The sequence below is a fragment of the Stigmatopora argus genome, chromosome 21 (assembly GCF_051989625.1).
Source record: "Stigmatopora argus isolate UIUO_Sarg chromosome 21, RoL_Sarg_1.0, whole genome shotgun sequence".
Classification (NCBI taxonomy): domain Eukaryota; kingdom Metazoa; phylum Chordata; class Actinopteri; order Syngnathiformes; family Syngnathidae; genus Stigmatopora; species Stigmatopora argus.
Genome location: NC_135407.1, coordinates 4,077,409 through 4,101,797, shown reverse-complemented (window position 1 = coordinate 4,101,797; position 24,389 = coordinate 4,077,409). Strand labels below are relative to the sequence as shown.

The 24,389-nt window shown below is 40.6% G+C and overlaps 1 protein-coding gene across 2 annotated transcripts in view; it reads right to left on the bottom strand.

The window, feature by feature from the left end:
- Positions 1–24,389, bottom strand: part of LOC144067302 (teashirt homolog 1-like) — a 64,932-nt gene that overhangs the window by 23,440 nt on the left and 17,103 nt on the right. The window contains exons 3-5 of one of the 2 annotated variants that reach the window (XM_077590916.1): positions 9,991–10,048; positions 9,790–9,878; positions 9,262–9,355 (exon numbers count right to left, since the gene is read on the bottom strand). The gene's annotated coding sequence lies outside the window, so the exon portion shown is untranslated. The remainder of the gene's footprint in view (positions 1–9,261; positions 9,356–9,789; positions 9,879–9,990; positions 10,049–24,389) is intronic. The other variant, XM_077590917.1, reaches the window with a different exon arrangement.

The window sequence follows — 24,389 nt, the reverse complement described above, 5'->3', positions numbered from 1 at the left end:
CAAAATTCAGAGGCATGTACTCAATTCAAAGTTCTGGCACTGGTGGAAAAAGGGTGATTCCCAGATTTCCTAAACCTTGCAATGATGATTCGCGTATAAGGGGGGAAAAAGAATATATGTCATTGTTGAACTCTTTTTGTTTGATCAAAGAAACAAATAGTAGTAAAGAACAATGGGATGTGATTAGACCATTTTTATCTAAAAAAGGTGAGTATCCTGACTTGGCAGAAATTGAATTGCTCAAATATAATCATGTCCTCAACACTATTATCTTATTTTGAAAAATGTCAACGAGGGAACCACAAAATCCAACTTAGCCTCAATCAGATGAGAAAAAGACATTTTAAAATCATCCGCTGCAAATGATGGCGGTAGGCATCAAATCCATTTGAAGTACTGATTGAACATGAACATAAAATGGAATGTCCATTACTTTCAATAGCAGTGGATGACTAAAATTGCACATAGATGGAGCTCACTTACGCCCAGATTTTAGCTACCAACAAAACTATAGACATTAAAACATGATAAAATCTCTAAACAATCTACCTTTAAAATAAATACAATGTTAGGTAAAACAGATGCCACAATTAAACCAAAAATAGATAAACATTGCTGGTTAAAGTAGTCTCTTCCCTAGTAAAGTGATGGTGTTCAAACTGCGGTATGTGAACCTCAAATGGCCCACCATAACATTCGACCGGGCCCGGGAAGTGTTACATTCTATAACTTATTCCATATGACGAAAATGTATTTCTATTTCTAAGAGGATTTGAAATTCCACGCCTTAGATTACTTTCACCAAGTCTAGAATTCCGAAAGAGGAGGCGAGTGGATTGTTTCCACCTTTCTTTTGGCGGCCTCACGCGGAGGGGAGGGGCTACCCCAATCAACCACCACAAAGAGTAGGGAGGGGGGTACGTTAGCCAGCCGTTCTCAAGCGTTAGCAAAGTGTTTATAAATGCCAGCAAACAGCGGCAGCGTTACATCGCTAATGCCTCGACGGAGGGACGAACATTTGGCGGGATGGCGAGCGGAATTATTATCGAGGACGGAGGGAACTTGGCGGTGAGTGCTCGCCGTGGCTACACGAGCCTTACTAATGAGCATGGGCGAAAGGACCGCCCTCGGAACACAACACGTGTCCGTCGGCGTCTGTCACCGCATCCTGCAACGCTGATTGACGGAGAACTGTGACGTCATTTTGCATTTTGAGAGGGGCGGGGGTCTATTAGCTTGCACGGGGCAAGGAGTTATTGTTGAAGAAATAGACGGTTATTATTTTTAAAAGGGCGTTTTGTAAAGTTTCAATTAGGAATTGGATACAAAGAGAAGCTTTGTTTTGAACCTTTGAAATTACAATATTTTTCAAGGTTATTAATGAGTTTGTCGGTTTAAAAAAACGTTGTGGAAGAATTGGGTGTTTGGAACATTGGGATTAAAATTACAGATTAGAAGCATTTTTACATTTTCATTGTGGTGCCTAAATTTTATTTTAAGAGTTTGGAAGGGAAAATTGTTGTGGGTAGATTTTTAGAATATATACTATTTACTAAACCTAACCCTAACCCATACTAATACAATTCTAATCATGATTTTTATCTGTTAAAGGGAACAATTGTTTGATTGGAACAAATAGGCACCCTTGTTTGGCAGTTTTAAAGGAAACAAAACATTAAAAAACCTTGGTTTACCTAGCACTTTGTTCAGAAAGCATTCCTTTAAAAAGTTCATATAAGATCTTCAATACATTTATTATCTTGAGTTTGACCTGAAATAGAATAATGATGTGTGTGTGCGTGTGTGTGTATCCTTAACTTCACACACTATTTATTATAGCGTATATCACAGACACGCACACACACTCATGAGCAGTTTCTTTTGAACAAGGTACCATAACCCAGATTTTAATCTTAAACATATCTATTTCGGAAGTCTATGTCTAATGACAAATTTACAAAACCAAGTTATACCTTTTGTATCTAAAATGCAATAAGACAACAAGAACATTAACCTGCGTAAGAAAAGTCAGTATGTTAAAAACACTGATACTTAAATGAGATCATCTATTTTCCAGGTTATGCCTTTCAGGGTTGTATTTCAGCACAGGTTGAGTTTAAGTGACAAAAATGCATACAAGCATATTATTTTATAGATTTTGCAGGTTGTGTTGGAGCCGCCTTACCAAGGCCAGCAGGGGGGGTCATGGGGTCCCGAGAGAAGGCTCATAATGTGCCTGGGTTGAAGTGTGTGTATGTGTGGCCTCTCAAATTATGTAATTAATAATTTTGTTTTGTAGGTGTCATCAGTCCTACTCGTACTTTTCTCCAGGAAGCAGGTACACAAGCACTAAACATTTTGAAAAGACAGTACGGACATGTTAGTTGTATATTCTGTTTTGGCCATTTCTATTTACTAAGTCATAAGAATAAAAGTCCCTTTTCTATTTAGCTGCTCCATTTTGGATTCATTTATTATTTTATGATGGATTATTTCCAATCAAGTTTTTACAGATGTACAGTGTTTGTTGTATTTTAAGGTATAATTTTACTATGTCATTGTGTACTTCTACTTAATCAATTTGTTTATTGTCGGTTTTCTCATAGAGGCAACATATCTACACTTTTGACAATTTAATTTTGTATTTTTATTTTGCCACTTAATTTTTATGTAAACTGCTATTCATGATTTATTCAATTGTATGTACCATATTTGAACTATTTACAATCAGAGTTTGTCTTATAGCAGAAGTAGGTGGCTTCTCAGAGGATGTTTTTAATATTAAGTATTCATCATTAATAGTCACGGCAAAGCTAATGGGCCAAATGATTATGACAAAAAAAATGTAACGCCTACCTCTTAACGTTCATGAATAAATGAGTTGGCATGGCACACATTTAAGAACTGTGTATTTCTTTTCTTTCCCTTCAAACTTTTGTGAACCGACTAAAAAAAAACAAAAAAAACACGCCGCTAATCTCCAATCAATGATGGCTGCTATTAGATTGATAGGCTGACGATAAGGATATATATGTTTCTTCCAAAAATATTAATAAAGACTAAGTTTGACAAGAGCTCTGGTCTATCTGCGCACATCTATCAGATAAGTGGACGTAATTAAAATAGTGCGACTGCCGGCTTGGGGGAAAAAATGACAGGTTTTGGTACTTTTGACAATGCAATTAAACCTTCGTAATCCGGATTCCACACACCTTTTTTTGTCAGTTGTAGCCTCTTTTTTTTTTTTAAACAAGTGGTGAATACTTGCAAGCCGTGATCACATTTATGTGTGAGTGCAGTAATTTTAAAACTATGGTAATCAATAGATAAGGTCGAGGTCAAATTTGAGAGAAAATGGATGCCACATGGCTTGCTCATATGTTATGTTATTTTAGAGGGGGACTAAATGAAATTAACTCTCAATACCATTGACATGCATCGAAGGCTAATTATTTGTTTTCATCATTCTACAACAAGAATTTGTTTAAGTGTAAATGACCTCTAATATGAGTCAAAAGGGCCTCTCGTTAGCACTGTTAGCCTTAAACTTTTTCTTCAATAACTTGACTCTGCAAGCAGACCTATATTTTTCGAAGCACTTTCCCGAATGTTCAGAGAGAAAAAAAACAACCTCGAAAGGGTTTGAATTTTCTTGACTGCATCAAGCGACATATTCCCCGTTTGAAAATAATCGTCGCCTCACTTGACACACACCCAACTGGCGTCGCCGCCTCCTTCGTCTTTTTGTTTGCTTTGACACGTGCGCTCCAATTAGCATTTCTCAGCCGCTAAGTGGGAGCAAAAAGGGACACATTCTTGAAAAATAAAATGAATAAACGACGACTCTGCACCCCCGATGATCACTTTTGGTGTACGACGGCGCCTCCCAAAAAGTTACGGTTATGAAACAGCACTTTTCAGGTATACACTCTACCAAATTCCTGTTTAAAGGTTTCGCCTAGGCAAATACGTAGTTATACTTTTCCCCCTCACGATGCAGCCAAAAGTTGGCTTTAACATTTGGGTGGCTTGTGACTCAATATAAAAGTACATCTGTTATGTCTTACTATATCTGGGTAAGGATTTCAGTCATCCAACTAGGGAGAGATGTAGTTTGGAATATGAAGAAGCTTTTATAAATAAGAAGAATAAAAGCCAATTTCTTAATTTCCCTGTCATCGCTTGTTGAGTGATTGGTCATCATTTCACCAGGACAGACATTTCCCTCAAAGGAGTCAGTGAGTATTTAATTTTTTTTTTAACCAAACAAAAGCCAATTTTCACAACCACTAGTTAAAAGCATCCTCTACGAATGGCTCTTCTCTAGGGTTTTCATTTCAAGTGCCAAAAAGCATTTTACAACGTATTCCGATGTGTAAATCATTGTACGAGTTGGTTCGTTTAAATGCTGACCTTTAAGCTCCTCCAGTCATTTTTTCCCAACAGTGGCTGATACAAAATGTGAGACACTGACTTTCGCCGTTAATAATACAATTCCCAAAAGACGACGGTGGCCTTCAAAGGACAAAAAAAGCCTTTTTTGAAAGCCCACTTCATTGCACAAGCGTTTCTCAAACAAACTACTTCTTCCATGCATGACACTCTGATTTACCGTCTCTATTAAGTGTCAAATTAGCGCATCTTAATCCTTTGCAGCTCCAAAATCTGCAAATCTCAAATTGCACGGATCCCTCGCTGCCGGCTGTCACCATAAAAAAAAAGTGCAGTTAAAACCACTCTTTCCTGGCATTAAAAGGAGCATGCGCGTGGTTTCAGGCGTATATTTATGAATAGGAACCCTTAATTAGGACCCGTGTTTCCTCGGCGAGTCACATTGAGGGATGGTCCTGGGCGACATTCATTAATGATAATCACCAAGAGCGATGATGGCGCAGCTACAGGCCACGTCCCGGGGGAGCTCGCACTTGAAAAGAAGAATTAAATTACACACGGCGACTCTTTAATTGCAAGGAGAGTAAAATAAAAAAGAGGGAAATATATAGCCATCACTGTTAAATATGCTCGTTACGGGATCAAGGATTTGTGTGAGGGGCTTCTCATCCTTAAACTCGGTGTGTCAACACAGACAAGAACTTTAATTCTTGTTCCCCCCCAAAGCTTTTGTTCTTAACTCATTCACTGCCATTGATGGTGATGGAAAGAAATCCATTTGATTTTGGGGGGCTTGCAGCAAATGATCATGTTTCAGAGTCGGGGACAGCAGCAGCAGAGGTGTTTATAAATGTTTGCAATCTACTGCTTAGCCTTGAAAAACTCAACATTTTAACGTATAAAAACGAAGAAAAAATGTGCAAACTGTATCATTCAAGTAACAACTAACTCAAGTGAGTTTGATGACAAAAAAACCTCATTTAAATCCAGCTGATTGCATCCAAGCGCCCGTCAGTACTTTTGTGACATTTTTCAGACGCCTACCTCCACGCTGATTAAATGGCAAATTAACTGATCACCCAAATAATCGTCAGTCGCGGGCGTAATTAACATTTTGCCCAAAATGTGACACACATTCCCACGAACATCCCTGACCTAATTGCTCCGTCTGACTACACTAATTAATCACAGTCGACTCAGCATGGTGACAAGGTTAGCCAACTCTTGTGTTGTCACTCAAAAAAAATCCAGTTCCTCAATCTTTCAATGGCAAAAATAAATGTAAAATAAAAAATAAATAAAACAAACAGTAGCTAAATATCTATTTTTAGCTGAGTGGAAGTAAGATGGGAAGTAGTAGAGGAACGCAGGTTTGGGGCCGGGTCATGATGCGCCATTAATCAAAAAGAATGACACGGTTGTCTCCCGTGACAACCGGTCGGGAGTCAGATCCCCCTCCCGCCTCTCGAGGCGCGGCAGAAGCAACTTTATTAATCAAGCCTCCGCCCGTTAATTGTCGCCCGTAAATTCCAGCATTTGGATTTTTTAATAATCTTGGTGGCGCAGGGCTAACAATCTCGCCGCTGATTGGAGTTTTATTGAGAAGCGAGGGGGAGACGGCCGACTGACACAAATGGCTTTCTCGTCACCTCCCATTGGGTGACAGTTATGAAATACAATTATGATAGGCCGCGGCTGCTTAAGGATTCACCGGGCGCACCCTGGCTTGCCGAAGGGGGCGGCGGCGGCGTTTGGGGGGTCTACCGTGAGTCTCCGCTGATAAGACATCTCCTTTAACAAGCACTTCAGTTCTCCTTCTAAAACTACATTTACACACCATGCTTCAAGTGACATATTTTCCATTTGATGTGGGAGTTGGGGGTGTGCCATGTTTGGCAGGAACCTGAAGGGGGGCGAGGGTGCAACTTTAAAAGTTTGGAAACAGATGGAATAGAGCGGTGGTGTCAAACTGGTAGCCCGGGGGCTAAATCCGGCCCCCGCTCCATTTTGTGTGGTTTGCGAAAGTTAACCGTGTGTCTCAACTTTGCCCAATTTTGACACCCTTAATATTTGTCAGGGTCACGTCACATTCGTACCACAACAAACTGGAAAAAAAAAATAAAAAATAGAAAAAGGATCATGTTTACCGAACTTTCCCCGTTTTCATATGAATTCAAATTGCAAAATAATTCATGTTAAAAATGAAGAACTGCCTATATAAGAATAGAAAATACAATATCTGTTTTAAAATACAAAAACAAGAATCTAAAAACGATTAAGAAATAATTTTCAAACATAACGCCATAGTTTACGTGCCACTGACGCCGCTAGACGTCCAATTACTTTTAATACTCAATGTTTTGATTTTGGTTGTTTTTTTTTTGGTTCAGTTGAGTTTCATTCGTTTTTTTCACAGTTTTTCCTAAAAGTGATGCATAATGTTGGTTGCATATAAAGGGAATTACTACTTAAAAAGGACATAAACTTATGGTTCACAGCCCTGGTGGTCAAGGACACTTGTGTGAGTGGAGGGGCTTTGGAATGGGGTTGAGGTAAGGGGTTGCTCATCCATCAGGGCACTTGTTGGTACTGGAAGGAGCCAGTGACACTGATCGTCAGCACCACAAACAATGGACATAAACATCCAGTGACATGTGGTCCCACAGAAGAAGGAGTCTGGGGGGCTTTGGCCAAGGGGATCGCCCCCATATGTGTGTCACACACACACACACCAAATGCAAAGAAAGGCCAACTGAAAAGGTCAGTTAATGAGAATTCCTTTCTACTAAAAGTTCTCATGTCTTGTTCAGTGCCTGAAAAATAATTGCGTCCAATCATGCCTTCACTTTCATGGACACCAATTAGAGAAAAGTTCTCAATGTTAAAAAAAAAAAAAAATCTATATACAGTCGAGTGTACTGTATGGAAAGTGAGATTTCCCCAATTTGAGTGTTTTGTCACTATTTGAGTCAATTAAAAAACGGGCGCTCTTTTAATTGGATGACGTTTTAGAGTATTTTTCTGTTTACATACTTGGGCCAATTATCGCAATTTTGCGACCAATCACTCTATTCTACTGTGTGTATCGTTGGACTTACCTTGCGTCCTTCCCATTTCAAAAGGTTTGGACATCTATCACCGTCAATCAATATTTTCAATGGTGTATAGTAATACTTCCGTACGAGCACTTTTTAATTTGTGTGAGCGCGAGTGTCAAAGCGACAAACTGTCATCCATAACGTTTTTTTGCGTTGCGTTCAATGACCGCCATCACTCTGGAGGATATATCTAATTGCTCTAATCAAATCCGCCATGCTAAAAAAGGGGGAATTCTTTTAGCTTCTTAAGTATCAAATTAATATTTTCCCTTACAAAAGAGCGGCCTGAGATCAATTTAACAGTATTTTTAGTTTTGACAGCTTTTCACAGCGTGTCAGCGTCAGTTGTGACAGCTGAAAAGTGAAAACGAAAAAAAAAGAAGCGCAGTGTGGACACACAAGATGTGGCTGTGATGTGCGCGTGTCAAACGACTTATCTCGCTAAAGCGCTCGCTGGCATGCCCGTCACTAAACTTCACAAACGGCGAGCCTTCAAACACGTCAAAAAAGAAAAAAAAAAAAAAAAAAAAGAGAGAAACGGAGTCATCACATCACACATCAGTCATGTAGCCACCAGCGAAATGAGCGAGGTGTCATGTGCACTCAAGGAGACGCTCGCTGACGACGCTTTCAATCTGAACGAGACTAAGTGATAACATCTTTTTTTTAAGGCTCACTCTCGTCCAGTCTTAATCAATTACGCCTTTGATCGCTGATGGGTATTAACGGAATATTTCATGCGGTGATTGGGGATGTTTGAAGAGCAAAACAAGTTGTTTGGTTGGAACATTATTGGGAAAATGCTAGTTTATTTAGTGGCAAATGGCTTTTAGATGAGAAGACGAGAGTGCAATTAAATAAACAAGCGCTTCTTCTTGAATACGTCCTCTGCAATTGACAATGTTAGACGTTCAATCTCTGGTAGTTAACAAGCAACTTTGGTGGATGCCGTTTTTTTGCCTCTCGGTTTTGCACTCGTGGCAAGGTACCGTATTTTGCTGTTTAATATACCCCCCCTCCCCATTTAATATACACGGGTATATTAAACGGCAAGGGTATATTAAATGGCGCACAAATGGGAAGGTACGATCCACTATGCACTCTTTATGCCGTGACAGGGTGCATCAACATTTTGCAGACTAAAACTACTTACTGCTTAGGTTAAAACTACTTACTGCTGAATAAAGTCTGACTTGGAATTTTAATGAACTTAAGTATCTATAATTATGCCCCCATGAACACTAACTATACAAAACTTGCCAAAAAAGCTGAGTTGCAAACGGGAGGCTCAAAAAAAGCAAAAATCATTTGATATACCCGGGTATATTAAACGGCAAAATACGGTAGCTAACACGAAACAAGCTTTAATTTCTTTTTAAATTTGCTGTTTTATGCAGTTATTTTAAAGGTGACGGCAATCAGCAGCAGTCTGTGCATTTGCTGCGAGCCACAAACATTTTTTTCTACGCTCTATTCTCGCGGCGCCTTTAACATTTCACGCTGGTCTGCAGCTCGTTAGGAGATGAAGGAGGTGTTAGGCGGAGAAAAAAAATGCTTATACAGGTGACAGTTAAGGCCATCGTAAAATAGGCTACGGTGTCGAGAAAACTTTATGTGATGCTGCGGCGAGCAGAGGAGGGGGGAACATCTCCCACAATGCAAAGGGGCGAAAGACAGGTTTGTAAACGTAACATTTCAAGGATTGATCTTTTTTTTTTTTTAAAAGTCTAATGACAACAAAATCAAGAGGAAATATCATGGTTTCACTTACCAGAATGCATCTTGTCAGGGGACGAGGGCAAGATGAGATTTGCCCCGGGCTGATGACATCACTTCCTTCCCTTCTTTCATATCGCATATGTATTCTACGATGAAAATAAAAATATATATTTTCAAACTCCAGCTCCACGAAGACACTTTATAGTGTAAAACTAAAAAAAAATCCTGTTTCATATTGGAATCCGCATTAATTCAATGCATTCCTGCATTGAATATGAAATGATATCAACTATATATAATTAAATATACTAAACTATATTTCACAAGAGATGAACAAAAAGCAGTCCGGCTTTATTAGCTGCAAATAACCATTTAAAAAATGCAAATCATTAAACCCGCATTAAACAATATTATTGACCTTTCCGTGCCATCCTTTTTTTCTTGAAAGCTCGCCCACGTAGGCCCTGATTAACATAGGCTGCTCTTAATAAATTACATATTATAAAAGAATTAAGGACAACTGGGTGCGTTTTATGAGCGCGTAAAGGTGAAGGCCATGCATATTAAGGTTTTCACGCACCGTGAACTTCTGGAGTAAGTTGCCAAATTAATTCCGCCACTGTGCTCCATTTTCAAACTGCATAAGTGTTTCAAACTGAAGGAGGATTTCTATCAAGGCAAAAAAAACGATAGGCGAATGAATCAAGCTCCCAGTCAAAATGGATTGGACATCTATTACTGTTAATGAATTAAATATCCTGACAGTTGTTGAGGTTCTTACCATATTTGTCAAGTAGAAGAACATTCCAGTTGCATTGGGCTCAATGGTGATCCATTACCTTAAACACACACAAAAAAAACAGTTGTTATTTTTCTCATCGAGAAAAATGATTTGAAATATTAAAATTGTACGACAACCTGCTGGATCATAGCATTTTTACACAGTAAAAACTAGAGTTGTTTGCTATTTCAGGTACCACATTTTCTCGCATATTGACCGCCTCCGCGTATAAGCCGCACTTTAAAATCATTGAATTTTGCAATTTCAACCAGGAAGTGTCCAGTCTGTGGATGCAATAATAGCATGAGATACACATTGCGCAGGTATCAAGGCTGATATTTTAATGATCGACCGCAAGACCTTCGATTAGCCTTAGCCGACATGGTAAACACTACGAACACATGTATCAAGGCTACTTGACCGTATCGGCCACATTGTCTTGCATTCGTGCATGTCAAGTCTGATTTGTGCACATATAAGCCGTACCCTTGATTAAGTCATCATTTGGCCTTACAAATACGGCTTATATGACTGGATCAGGTAAGAAAATGGCAGTGTATTTTCTTTCTACCTGACCCGGTTCCTTCTGACACTGAAAAAAAGGGGCTCGTTGCCGCTGCGACAGTTGAACGGACACGGAGGGAAAGTTTGTCTTTGTTTTATACAACTCTTAGTTAAAAAAAAAAGACAAGAAAGAAAAAAAACAAGTGAATCCAAAGCACTTGGGGAGTACGGAGAGAGAAAAAAAATGACACGCAACAATAGCATCCACCAATAGCACTGTCAAACATCGCCACCTCTCTCGGATGTTAAAAGCTTTAAGAGCTGATGCCTGGGTGACACTCGCAGCCTCGGGATGTCACACATGCTTGACGACTTGAGAGCGGTCTCCTTTTCGTGTGTGTGTTCCTTTTCTTCCCGTGGGCGTGCTCGTCTCTGGGCGGCAAAAGTGACATTTGAGGGGCACTTTACACAAGCCGGCGTTTGCTGCGGGGAGATCCTCGGTATCACCTAAAGAGCCTTTGTCAGTCATCGGAAAGCTGTCACCTTTCCGGGGGCCGATACGGTAGGGGGGAGCGAGCTGACAGCTCGGAATTAATGAGAGGTGCATGACAGCGTACCTCACAGCTCTTGTCTATGGCTATACGTGTGTGTGTATCTGTGTGTGTGTGTGGTCTTTTGTCTCAAGAGGATGGACCAACTTCCTCACAATGCAGTCGGAATGATAGATAAGACAAGACAAGGCATCTAGGTGGTCATTTAGTTGGACTTGGTTTGATATCGCCAAAACATTTGAAAAACCAACCTATTTCAACAACCTGTCGACACATGCATGAAGTCTATGAAAAAGAACACAAATAATCCAAGTTACACACCTAGTATCACCTATCAGGTCTTCACCAAAATGTCTAAAGCAATGTGATTGGATACTTTATTTGATTGACTTCAGGAAAACCAGTCAAGCTTTAGCAGAGAAACAAGTGCCAACACATACATTCATACACCCTATATGCCTTAGGTACACGGTCGATTGGTCGCCGGTCTTTTGGTCGCGGATCTTTTGGTCGCCGATCTTTTGGTCGCCCGGAAGGTAAGTGATAATTACCATTTAAATCGTTGCTCAAATTCCCTAAATACAAACTGCAAATCATTATTTAGTCATACTTAATGCCCTATTAATTATCAGGCTAAAGAAAAGCTCCAAATTTCCCAGACTTTTATTGTCTTTTGTTGGAGAACTTGTTAAGACCCTGACTGACATCCCTTCCTAAGGGGACAACTCATGTACATACAAACTCTTATACACTCACATGTCCGTTGTTGGCTTTTATTGATGCGTAGACCGTGTTGTTTTACCTTGTTTTGTCGCCGGACTTTTGGTCGCCGGACGTTTGGTCGCCGGTTGTTTGGGTCCAGGCGACCAAACGTCCGGCCACCAAAAGTCCGGTCACGATGACTTATATCATGATTTTTTTGCACGTGCTTCGAGCCCGTTAGATTGACATTCACCACAGTAATAAAGTTAGATCTTGTTTTTACACTAATCACAACATGTCAATCACATATCAAGTCATGTTAAAAGAACACTCAATGCAAAAGCTTAAATCCGATGGAATTTCCATTCAGTGCAAGGCAGTGAGGAAAAATATTAAATATTCTCATTCTTTGAAAAGTAGCTGACGAGGTACCTAATTTGCTATCTTGCAAGCTAGCGCCCCTCTGCTTTCCTTACACATCTGCAAAAACAGCATTCAGACAATGAGGTGAAAAATAAATAAAAAAAACACCCTGAATAATAATAATTATTATTACAAGACAGCTTTTACACAAGGCAGTGGCACACCCCCCTGGGGTGCACGCAGCACAATTTGGGAATCCCGTATTGAGTGTGATTTGGCAGCATAATAAGAAGAGCCATCCCATTTCAAGAAGCAGATGCTCACAAGAATCCAGCATTGTGAAAAAGACAGTTTTACATGGAAAAGAACAATTGGAGAGGCTTCTCGAATTAAATTCTTCCAGCGCTTCTCCGGTGCGAGCGTGCGTCTGGATGTAATAATCTCGCGGTAAATGAGTTCTGTCAATGTTTCAGCATCTCTATTACGCAACGGCAATAATAGGCAGGAGGAAGGAGACGGCGGATGGTAAAAGCTTCGCCGATTTTTAAGGAAAATATAACCCAAACCCCAACAAGAACATGTCCAATGTGTTAAGGATTTTATTTAAAACTAAAATTCCGCTATGTTGGCTTATTACTTCAAGTATTATATAAAAAGACGTCATTCAAATAAAGACAATAGGACCTCCCAAACAGCTTTCATTCCGTTATTACAATGCTTTCAATTCCTGAAGACCACAGCAGTTGCAAAAAGCAAGTCAGAAATGACAATTCAAGACATTTACTAGCTTGATTTAAATAACTCACTCTGAGGATCTGACATGAAAATAAAGAGCGAGAATAAAATGAAATAAAACAGGCATCAGTGAGTGAGTTTATCAGCTTGGCACCTGCTACTGGAACATTCTTGATGAAGCAAAAGGTTGTCTTCATTAAGCGCATTAATATTCATGACACATGGTAATTCTGACACAGAAAAGGTCTTGGTAACCTTTTCGCGTGCGCGAGTTCCCCCCCCCCCACTCCTTTTTTTTTTAACTTCTCAAGGAAATTACAGTCCGGCAATGACTTAATTAATGCTCGCTTTCTCGCCTTCGGTTTGAGGGCCTGTCAGTTTGCCTGTCAGGCACGCCGAGGGAAGGATTGAAGGAGAGGAAACAAGAAGAAGAGGAAGAGAAGGAGGAGGAGGAAGAGGAAGAGGAGGAGGAGGGAGAATAAAAAAAAAATAGACAGATGAGGTCAACACCAGCTTGTTTTATGCAGTCGCAACTTGGAACTAGCTTTGGCTTTTTTTTCAATTTTATTTCTTGCACTTGCTACAACTTTATCAATAGAACTAGGAGGAAGGATTATATTTTCGTGGATTATAGATAACTTTTTCATGTCATAGTTTGAGTGGTTCTGGGTTTATACCTTTTTTTGGTTTTGTTTTGTCCCAAAACTTTAGGCACGTTTTGTGGTTTCAGAGCTGTTCAAAATTGGTAGTTAAGATGAATTGTTTAATGGATTTGGTAGTGATTTGAAATAGGATTAAGCATTTGGTGAACTATTCAAATAACAATCTGGTATACTAACAAATGCCTTTCAAGCCTGTTTTTCTCCATTTCATTGAGTACTGTAATTTTCGGACTATAGGTCACAATACACGATGAGCGGGGAGGGCATTTTTTTTTATCTTATCAGAGAACAAACAAACATGCAAAAAAAGTAACCATAGTAAAATGGAGAACAACAGCCTTAAATAGGCATCTTACAGATAACTATAGCCGACAAAACAACAACATAACAAGCCGTCAATGGTCAGACATAAAAAAAAACACAAGTCACAGTTGAGTATTAGTCTGAGGCAACGCCAAACTGTGAAAAAAGTGCAACTTATAGCCCGGAAAATACAGTAACAATGTATTCTGTTCATTCCTGGTCTTCCATACAATAAGGCCACGATCATTCCCTGCCAACCTCTCCTAGTTCAAACGGATTGGACATCCATTATCGTCCACGCGAACATTCCCTGCCAGTGAGTTAACACAAAATACATGTATTTTGTCCACTGTCAGTCCTTCCAGTGAGTTAAGATGAAATACATATATTGGTGGGCTTTGTCCCCTCCCTCCTAGAACGTGCGTCACATGGTGCCAAATTGCTTCCAGCATAGTGAATCACGGTGCCAACATCAGCGGAGGTAAAGAGAAAAAAAAGGGAGCGAACATAAGGAAGCATTTCCTTTATCATGTCCCATAAAAATAGCAATTTGGCCTGGCCCTTGTAGCGCCGTATGGAAGGCGCTGTGTTTGGCCGATAATGTTGAGATGACAGATCGCTTGGCGCTGGGGGTGCTTTCTCTTCTTCCCCATGCAATAAATCCAGCAGGAAGAGCTAAAGTGTGGTATTGCAGACCCTCCCAGAACATTCCGCCGATATCTCGGCGCTGGGCCGCCATCACGTTTGCGGCGTCTTCCTCCAATACAAACAATGATGCCGAGCGACGTCTGGCTGACAAACGACGGCGTTTTGCCGCCTTTAAACGCTGTTAACTTCACTGAGCGAACATCCTGGCGCCGCCGTCGACATGCTGTTCTATCACATGCATTGTTTAGGTGACATGAATACGTTGTCACCGTGTCACAAAGCGTGTGCCTTTCAAACAAACAAACGCAAAGGAGCGTGTTTGTGGACGTGACAGTTTGTTGAATATGGAAATTGGACGGATGCGTGTGTGTGTGTGTGTGCGGGCGATTGCGTTTGTGTGTTTTGCTGAGCTTTGATCATGTTCACCGTCGACTGCACAACCTGCCTTGAGGTGTGTGTGTGTGTGTGTGTAAACAAACAACTATATACACAACTGCCAACTTGATTTTATATGCGTCGGCGTCACAAAACTAGCCTTACGCCGCTGAAAATATCTCGTGTATACTGAAATTTATACAAAATTACAATTTCTTTAAGGCTGGTAGACTACTGACCACAAACCGAAGAATCTGCTAACCAGGTGTCAAGGTAGAATATAAAATTAAGGCAATTCTAGCTTTTGTAAGTGCGTGGATGTCTATCAGGTTCTGTAAATCTGTAGTAGTTTACAAAGCTGGATTTCATGAACTTGTCTTCGTTAAAACTCTATCTTGACTTGATTGGATTTGGGAAGAGCAGTTATAGGCTAAGCAGAATCACTAACAAACAATACTTCATTTCATTACATGTGTGGACATCACATTTTTGGTTGTCAAAGACTACAATGTTACATTTTGGACTACAAGGGCCTGGCGTCTACTTAAGATGTGGACATCATTTTTCTCAGAAACTAACTACATCATGTAAAAAGATAATTCTTTGTTTTTTACACTCACCAATTAGCCTAAATATCAATGAGAAAATAATAATGCATGCCTTGCAAGAGTCTGGGTCTTAGGAGGTTAAGTGAAATATTAAGTGATTCCATCATTTGCTGGGGAGTTCAAGAACTGTTGACAGTCTTAACAGATAAAAGATGAAAACCATTCTATTCATCAACAACAACTACTTCAAAATGTGTCGTTCCACTGTACAACTGACCTCATTCATCGCCACTGACAGCAATACATGGCCTATCCATTTTGACAGCCCTGGATAGAATGTCTCTGACTGTGATTGCCGGCCTATTCGTTAAATACTCCCATTTTGGTTTCCTTTTGGAACCCAACTTCTAGAGGGTCTATGGTCCTTGTAGATAAACAAGCGAGACACCTGCTCGCCTCATCTCAAAGCTTCCATCCCCACAAGCCCACAAGCCTCTTTCCTCCAGCAATCAGGCCCAACGCGGCGGTCCTCATCTGTATCGCGTCTACCGGCTTCCCCCTACAGGAGCGCTCGTGTTAGCATGCAGGACTCGCGGTGGCGGCGGATGCGGCGGTATCCCCCCCCGCTCGCTCCGCAGACGCCATGGATCAAAGTGACACTTGGTCAGCATCAGCACATTATGAACTATGGCCACCTGCCACATGAGACGCATTGTTCCCTCTGTGCTAATGTGAAGAATGTAGAGGACGCGCAAACACGGGCTGCTGACAGCTTATTCTCTCTTATCGTGTGTGTGTGCGTGTGTATATCAGCACTTACTATTGGTTGTGTACCTTTTTTACGCTACTACCGGATATTGAACATCGACACTAGCACGAAAAGGCTAAAATAAGGTTTGAGTGTTAGGAATATCTAACACGATTTTGATTGGAATAACTTGAACTTGGTGTTTATCTGTATCTGTGTTTTCAGTTGGTTACAATTTATGAAGCTGCCCTTTAAGAGAAAACTATATTGTTTCCTTGTGAACTTATTCTTAGAAGAGAAATTGAACAAAAACTATTGCAAGTGAGATATAGATAAAAAAAACAATAAAAACTTACTCATATTGATCTAAACCCTCTACTATTAGTATTATTCCTAAGATTAATATTCATCTACAGACTGACTGATGACACTTGTACTTGACCATAAGTATTTAAAAAATATATTATTATATATTAGTAATCACAGCTGTGGACGTCATTAATATCTTAAATGCCAATTGAGACCCAACAAAATGTTCCCAAAACATAACAGATCATAAAAAGGCTTCAACCTTCAACCCCACATGAAAACTCTTCCCTGGGATTTTCATCATAATGACGCAACTCGCACAAGACAAAATAATGATCTCATCTCCAAAGATAAATCGGACCAATGGGAATGCAATTAATTTCTTAGGGGGGAAAAAAATAAAAGCGATGCTCCTGTTAAAGTGAGGAATAAAGACGTTCTCTCAAACTGGACCTGGAGACGTCTCATCGGCGTCATCGCCATTGACAGCCTTCATGTATGAGCAGGTGGCGGCCATCCACTGAATAATGAAGAAAGCGATTAAAGTGACGGATGTGCGGCCATCATTCTGCCCGCTCCCCTCATTTAATGCGGCCGTAAGGGCTCGTGTGGCCAAACTTAGCTCATCAAATGACCACATTTACTGTCAACTGGGAGTGCCGAGTACATTGAGCCAAGGGGATGAAGCACTTCATGCCATTTGTGATTTTCTGACTGTGAAAAGTCACTTTTCTCAAGGAGTTCAATTCACTCTAAGAAGGGTGTCGGACAACACCATTTTTTTCCACATTGGTTTCCGTGGCGAGTGCGCAAAAGAAGCTTAGATGTCAATCATTAGCTTGTCAGGGTTTTCCCTCGATATCAAATTTGCAGGATCCTTTAAAATTTGGAACATCATGAAAACTCATCTGACCAGCTTGGGTTACTGAAATTGCAAAAAACTGTGGCTCTTCATGCATGAAACCAATATTGTTAATTTTGTTATTTGAAAAAGCAGAAAAAATGAGACTTAATTCAAGTTGATTACAACTTTGATCTGGATTGGATCAATCCATATGACGAAAACCACAGATTTGACTATTACAACCTGATCTTCTTCCAGGTGATGGAAGCCCACTCAGGTCTCCGCTGACGGCCATAGTGGGATTGCGTCACCTGGCGTGTCAGAGCCGTCACTTTGACGCGCCGCTTAAGTGGAGCGGGGACCCAAAGGTGTCACTAGCACTCGGGCATTACAGGCAACTTAAACGTGCTAATGGCCCAGCTAATGCAGTGGTATTCATCAGTGGGTTGGCTACGGGCACGGAGTGATGCATTAACTCGCCATGTCATTCATGTCACCACAAAGTGGGCATATATTCTCCCCGACGTCAAGACGTGTCATGAGAATTTCGTCAAATTTGGAACTTGGGGAAAAAAACATTTGATAGTAGTACACAGACGAATTGAGGACGACTTTCATTTTGAATGGTTCATAATGTTAGTCAAGTGATTGACAATCACATACGAAAAGTCTAAATTGGTAACACTTATCAAACAGTCAAAATGATGCTTGCCTCAATTTAACTTAGCGATAGACACCCAAACCATTTTGAAAATCAAAATGATTGCACGTTTTTTGCCATTAAAAGTCAGCCAATACATTATTTTGCTTAATCAACTTCACATGTGTCAAAGTGGCGGCCCGGGGGCCAAATCTGGCCCACCGCATCATTTTGTGCAGCCCGGGAAAGTAAATCATGAGTGCCGACTTAAAATGAAGAGTATAGATGTATATTAAATTTCCTGATTATCCCCCTTTTAAATCAATAATTGTAATTTTTAGTCATTTTTTTAAAGTTCATTTTGTAACATCTAAAAATATATTTAAAAAAAAGCTAAAATAAACATTGTTTTAGATCTATAAAAAAACGAATATTCAGGGCTTTTAACCCAGTTCTTTGAATCCATTTAAAAAAATATATATATATCTAAAATGAAATGACGTGAAATCAAGTTGATGTTAAAGCAGCCCGCGAACCAACCCGAGTCTGACACCCTTGGTTTAACTGCTTGGATTCTTCCATTCTTATTAGCCTCCTCCAAAAACGGACAGAATAACGCGTTTAATCAAATCTTCCGCCGTAACGCATCTCGTCTTTGTTCCCACTGTTGTCTCCCGCCTCGCTTGTTGACTCGTGCTTGTCGTGTCTTTTTTGAAGTCGACATTCATACCCAACAAGCGACTAAGCGAGGGGAAATGCCACTCATCACGCTGTCGGACTAAAAACGAGTGCGCGGCGCCTTCGGCGGTCAACCCGCCTGGTTAAGCGAAGATGAAGAGAAGTTCTCCATCGGGGTGTCTAGATCCACACTTGACATTCGCACATTTGTAATGCGGGAGCTCTACCTGCATCCCGTCGCTGCGGGACACTCGAATGGCGGCGCGGAACGACACCAACACTGACGCAACTCTTTGAAAGCATCAATTAGCACTCCTGGTGGTCCACACTGTAGTTTTTTCTTGTCTTTTTTACATTCCCTATTCTCTTCTTTCACATCCTCATGGGAGTAGCTGTTAAGGGATACAATTAATTTTTTGACACAAAAATGAAAGTGTTAATTTACCTGTGATAATGAGAGCTATTTTTACCACCCGCTGATGAACAGCAGCAATGCGGTGTAGCCCTGAATTTATTAATTAATTTCGGACACCATTGTAGCCAAAGCCTGTAAATTGTGTGATCACAACTTCACAGCGGCGTCTCAAAGGAAATCGATTACAGAACGGCCCGACAATCATGAAACAATGTCAGAAAAAAATGTTGGGCGAAAGTTATGGGAACACTTTGATTTTCTAATCAAGTGTCAGGAAAAAATGTTTGACGGCGATGCCTGTTTAAGATTCATAGATTGCCTGACGTCCAGTGTGTTTTGACTAGAAGATCCGACAGAGAAAATCCCTGTTTTAGTGCCATTGACAGCAATAGTAAAAGTAATGTATTAGCTGTAACTTAAAATATTTTTGTATTTCAAGTGCATCATTGACCACCACAATTGAATACAAAATGAACTAGTCTGAAAATCGTAGCCATTTACCCCCAATCCAAGCCATATATTGTCGTCCATGCTAGGTCAACTCCCTATTTCCTTCAAAATATCTTCACATCTGCTGATACCTGAAAGAACGATGCCTTCTGCTGAACTCATCGCTTAAACCCAGAACTGCATAAAAGTCAAGCTTCAACCGCTGGGGGGGCTATGTTACTACAGGTCAAAGGGCGTGGCGAGGGTGCGCGATGATGAACGTCCATCGGGAAGCGGGCACTGCACTGAGGCAGTAGATAAAGCGCAAATTTCAACTTATCACCTCGTGATGCATGAGCGAAGCAAAAAAACAATCAAAAAGACACCAACACAGAAGCATGTAGTGAGCAATCACCCTTGGTTCAGCTTCGTGTCCCATCAGGTAAGTCAAGACCATTATTTTGGCTGGACTCGACCAGCTCCATCTTGCCACTTATGAAAGGGCAGCCATGTCAGAAAGAAAACAGTATATCAAAGCATGTAGTATGTATCTGCAAGTTATTCCACAGAATGACTTCCTGTAAAATCCAAAGCACTCCATTCAAGGGCATATAGGAAATAGTTCACGGTCTCCATTAAAATGACGTTTGGTCCAGTCTTTTTAGTGTGGTTCCTGTTCATATTGCTATTTTTCGCATTGACAACAAACTCAAACATCATTCAAAAATTGGATAAAACTGTCTGAAGAGGTAACACAGTAAAATACGGAAGTAAACAATCAGGGAGTTCCGGCTTGAGACACTCATGCGCATCATATTGATATGGATAATCCAACTACTAGCGTTTGCGGGACAGATTCGGCAAATCTTGAATAGTAATGGAACCTTGATATGTGAAAATATTTCAAAGACATTTCATCTTCTCAATGTTCCATGTTAGTCAAAGTACTGCTAACCAAACAACAGTCTAACACAAGGGTGTCAGACTCGGGTTGGTTTGCGGGCCGCTTTAATGTCAACTTGATTTCACGTGGGCCGGACCATTTTAGATATATTTAGATTTTTTTTAAATAAATGGATTAAAAGAACTGGATTAAAAACCCTGAATATTCAGTTTTTTATAGATCTAAAACAGTGTTTATTTTAGCTTTTTAATATAATTTTTAGATTTTACTAAATGATTTTTGAACTAAAAACAGAAAAAAATGACAAAAAAATTACAATTATTGATTTAAAATGGGGAAAATCAGGAAATTTAATATACATCTATACTCTTCATTTTAATTTGATCCTAAAACAGAAAGTTGGCACTCATGATTTACTTTCCCGGGCCACACAAAATGATGTGATTTCAGTTTGGTGCGACGCTACAATGCCGTCGATTTCACCATGGTCCACAAACAATTTTTTTAGGTATAAATACACCCTTAAATAAAGCCACGTGTTCTGGCTCATATAAAAACTATCTCTTGGAAGTTCTATCATAATCCCTTTATTGTTATTCTTGAGTTTTCTTGAATTCAGACAGACAAATAGACACAGCACTGAAACTATAACCTCTGACTTTCACTTACTGGCAGAGTTAAAAACGTTCAAGGGACATTGAAACCTAGCAACGTGGTGGCTAAAAGTCTATAAATCACCAAGGTGCGTGAAAAAGGAAAAAAATCAAACATAAGACAACGGGCCTGCAGACGAGCAAATCACCCTCGATCCAGGTCGGTCAAGACGACGGCTGTCCGGCTTGGCCCAACCTGCCCCGTCTCGCTGCATATAAAAGGCCGCCATCTTAAATCATGTCTGCCGGCGCGCATCTAATGACTACTGAGGCCCTGCATATTTCAACATTAATTCATTAGAGGCGGGGATCATCGTGTGGGGGGGAAGGTGTGTGTGTTGGGGGCGGTGGGGGGGTAAATCAGCGGCGGCGGGGAGAATCCTAGGCACACTCTGATTAAGGCCGTTATGTTTTATAGAAGCCATTTTTCAACGCCTCCTCTGACAGCACTTGAGGTTATTAAATTGTGGGCTTCAAAGAAAAGAGTGAGCGAGGAAAGGGAGGAGGAAAAAAGATGGATGACGACGAGAGAGAGCGATTAACAATGGCGAAGCGATGGTTTGCCAGCTCTCCTTTGCTGCTGATAAAGTGAACTACTTATGGTGTGTGTGTGTGTGTGTGTGTGAGTGCTTTTCTGGGGTTATCTCTATCTCCTCGCCACGATCCGAGTGTGTATCTGTGTGCGTCTCACTGTACATACATAACGCGCAACCATTTTCTCTCTGTCGTCTCCGATGCAAGAATTCGGGTGAGATAAGCGACGGAGGACGAGCCCATCCTGTGACCTTGAATGGAGCGAAAAATGAACACATTATCGTATTGGTTTTCATTTCCTTATACTATTACTCTTAGTAAGTGTTGAATAGAAACTTTTAAACTGTTATTAACTACTGACTACCATTGACGACGCAAGACGTCCAATCCATTTTGTATTTTTCGATGGCACTAAAAGGTGGTAATTTGCTGTCAGCCACCCTAGTTCAAAAAGGCTTTTATTATGTGAAAGTGGCGCTAGCGTTGCCATAGTTACCATAAAAATTGCAATGCCACTACCCACCCTTTTGGTATCGTGTCCCGCAGGATGAATGCTGGCATTTAAGGAGCAATATTTTACCAACAAACCAAGTCCTTTTTCACCCCGAATGCTAAATGAAACTTTCGCATCTTGACGAAAGATTTGCTTCATCAATTTGTCCACCATTTTTTTTTCCTTGGGTAGCATCAACTAATGTAGGCCCAACCTATAAGACATGCCTCATTCCTCACGGGCGAAACGTGGCGCGTTCCGTCGATGAATTAACGAGCGGTGGCAGCTTCTCGTCAGCCGTCCCTCTTTTGAGCGTACTTTGCCAGCCTTGTCAAAAGATTGAGTCATCACATCCTGATCGCGGTCGTTCTCGTTCACTCTTGTAATGCGACACTTTTGGGTGCAAAGTACTGCACTGGCTCATTTCTCCAAGAAAAAGTTGAATACATCACAATTTCAATGACAGCGATTGGCGTCACACCAAAGTGGAATCGCGCAATTGCAGCAGAATCGGATCTGAACAAAAGCTGGTCTTAGAAAGCGAAATTGAGAAGTAAACATACGTTCTTTTCTGCTCAGACAACGCTTCAACATCAAAATAAAGAGGACAAAAAGATTGAACGATTGTACAGCGGAGGTAGGAAGCGCGTATGAGGAATATAAAAGGTAAAAACTGATTGCCAGGCATAGAGAAAGGCTCTAACGGGCTAAATGATGCCTGATTCCCAGGGTATTTTGGATCTCTCCCTCGGGAACATAAAGTTGTTGCCTGGCACTGACAATTTAAGAGTCTCCTGAGGGGAACAACAGACAATTTCTTGGCAAGATGAGCACACGCGTATCTTCAAGAACGACAGCCCATCCACATCTAGACGCTATCATCTTGGAACTGCCCGACGGAATTAATCAGCGCGGTCAAATTCCTATGCAAATAACATAACCGCTTAAACGAGACATCAGAAATATCCAAATTATAGTCAAGTGCACAAAAAAAAAGATAGAAATACTGGCGTATGAATGTCTTTGGAAGAAAGATATGGTGGAGGCGTAACGGTAGACAGCCAAAATGTACAATGTTTTTTTTTCTGGCATGAAACCTTTATATCAGCAGTTGATTTTGTACTCATCACTCAACATAAATGTAGAAATTGCCAAAATAATCTACGTTGATTATTGATAATCTACACAACCAAGTGTAGGTACCGTATTTTCACGACTATAAGGCACACAAGTCTTAAATTTTCTCCAAAAATAGACAGGGCGCCTTATAATCCAGTGCGCTTTATATATGGACCAATACTAAAATTGTTATCATGATAAAATACAATAAATCAGTCGATAGGACAACTACGGCAAGCAGCCCCCGACTCTACTATTTTCCCGTAGATAAAGTACTGCGCAGTGACTGCTGGGATATATAGGTTTTTTTTGTCAATACACCCAATTGATTGTGGCCTGGCGATCGGCATCAACACTAGCTGCGTCTAAAAGAACGGTGCGTCCTTTGTGTATGTAAAATACAGAAATAGCACTCGTTATTGACACTGCGGCTAAAAATACGATGCGCCGAATAGTTAAAATACGGTAATCTGGAATTTATGAACAGTGCACAAGGGACTCATTTGCCCAGCGGTGTAAAAAGACGTCATGGTGAAAAATATGCTCTTATCATGTCTCATTCCTCTAAAGTTTTTTTCCCCTTGAATATGAAAAATCTATTGAATTTTAAGGAATATTGAGGAATGTCGGTTGAGAAATGTGGAAGGAAAATAATAAAACGTACAAAATAGCCTTGATATTCCATTCACTCAACGTTAATGCAGCGGTATAAAATGCCTCACTGTTTATTCTACGCGCTCTGAATTGTTTGACGAATCCTGCAACAAGCCGGCGGGCGATTATTCCGGCCGCAAATAGCGTCAGACTTGATGGCGGGCCCAAAAGGCGTTTCATATATAGCGCCGACCCCGGGGGGCGCAGTTTGTCATAACGCGGGGCGAATTATATATGATGTCCGTGGCCGGTGATGACATCACAATAGCGGGATGAAAAATAAGCCGCGATATGGCGAGCTGATTGCCGACTGCTGCGAGGGGCTTTCATTAAAAACAGCATATCGCTCATAAAAAGATTAGAGCTGGACAGTTGTTCCGATGGTGCAAGGCTTTCTCTCCTGGTTTCATCACCAGGAGGCACACCTGACAAATAGAGTAGAGCACAAATGCTTGTTTTGCTATTACAGTGGCGTGGCGTTTTGGAAAACGCAAATCCTAAATGTCCAATGCTAAACAAAAAACTTTGGCGACGAATCACCAATTGTTTTTGCAACTAGGCGACTAATCGGCGATATAAATCAGGTTA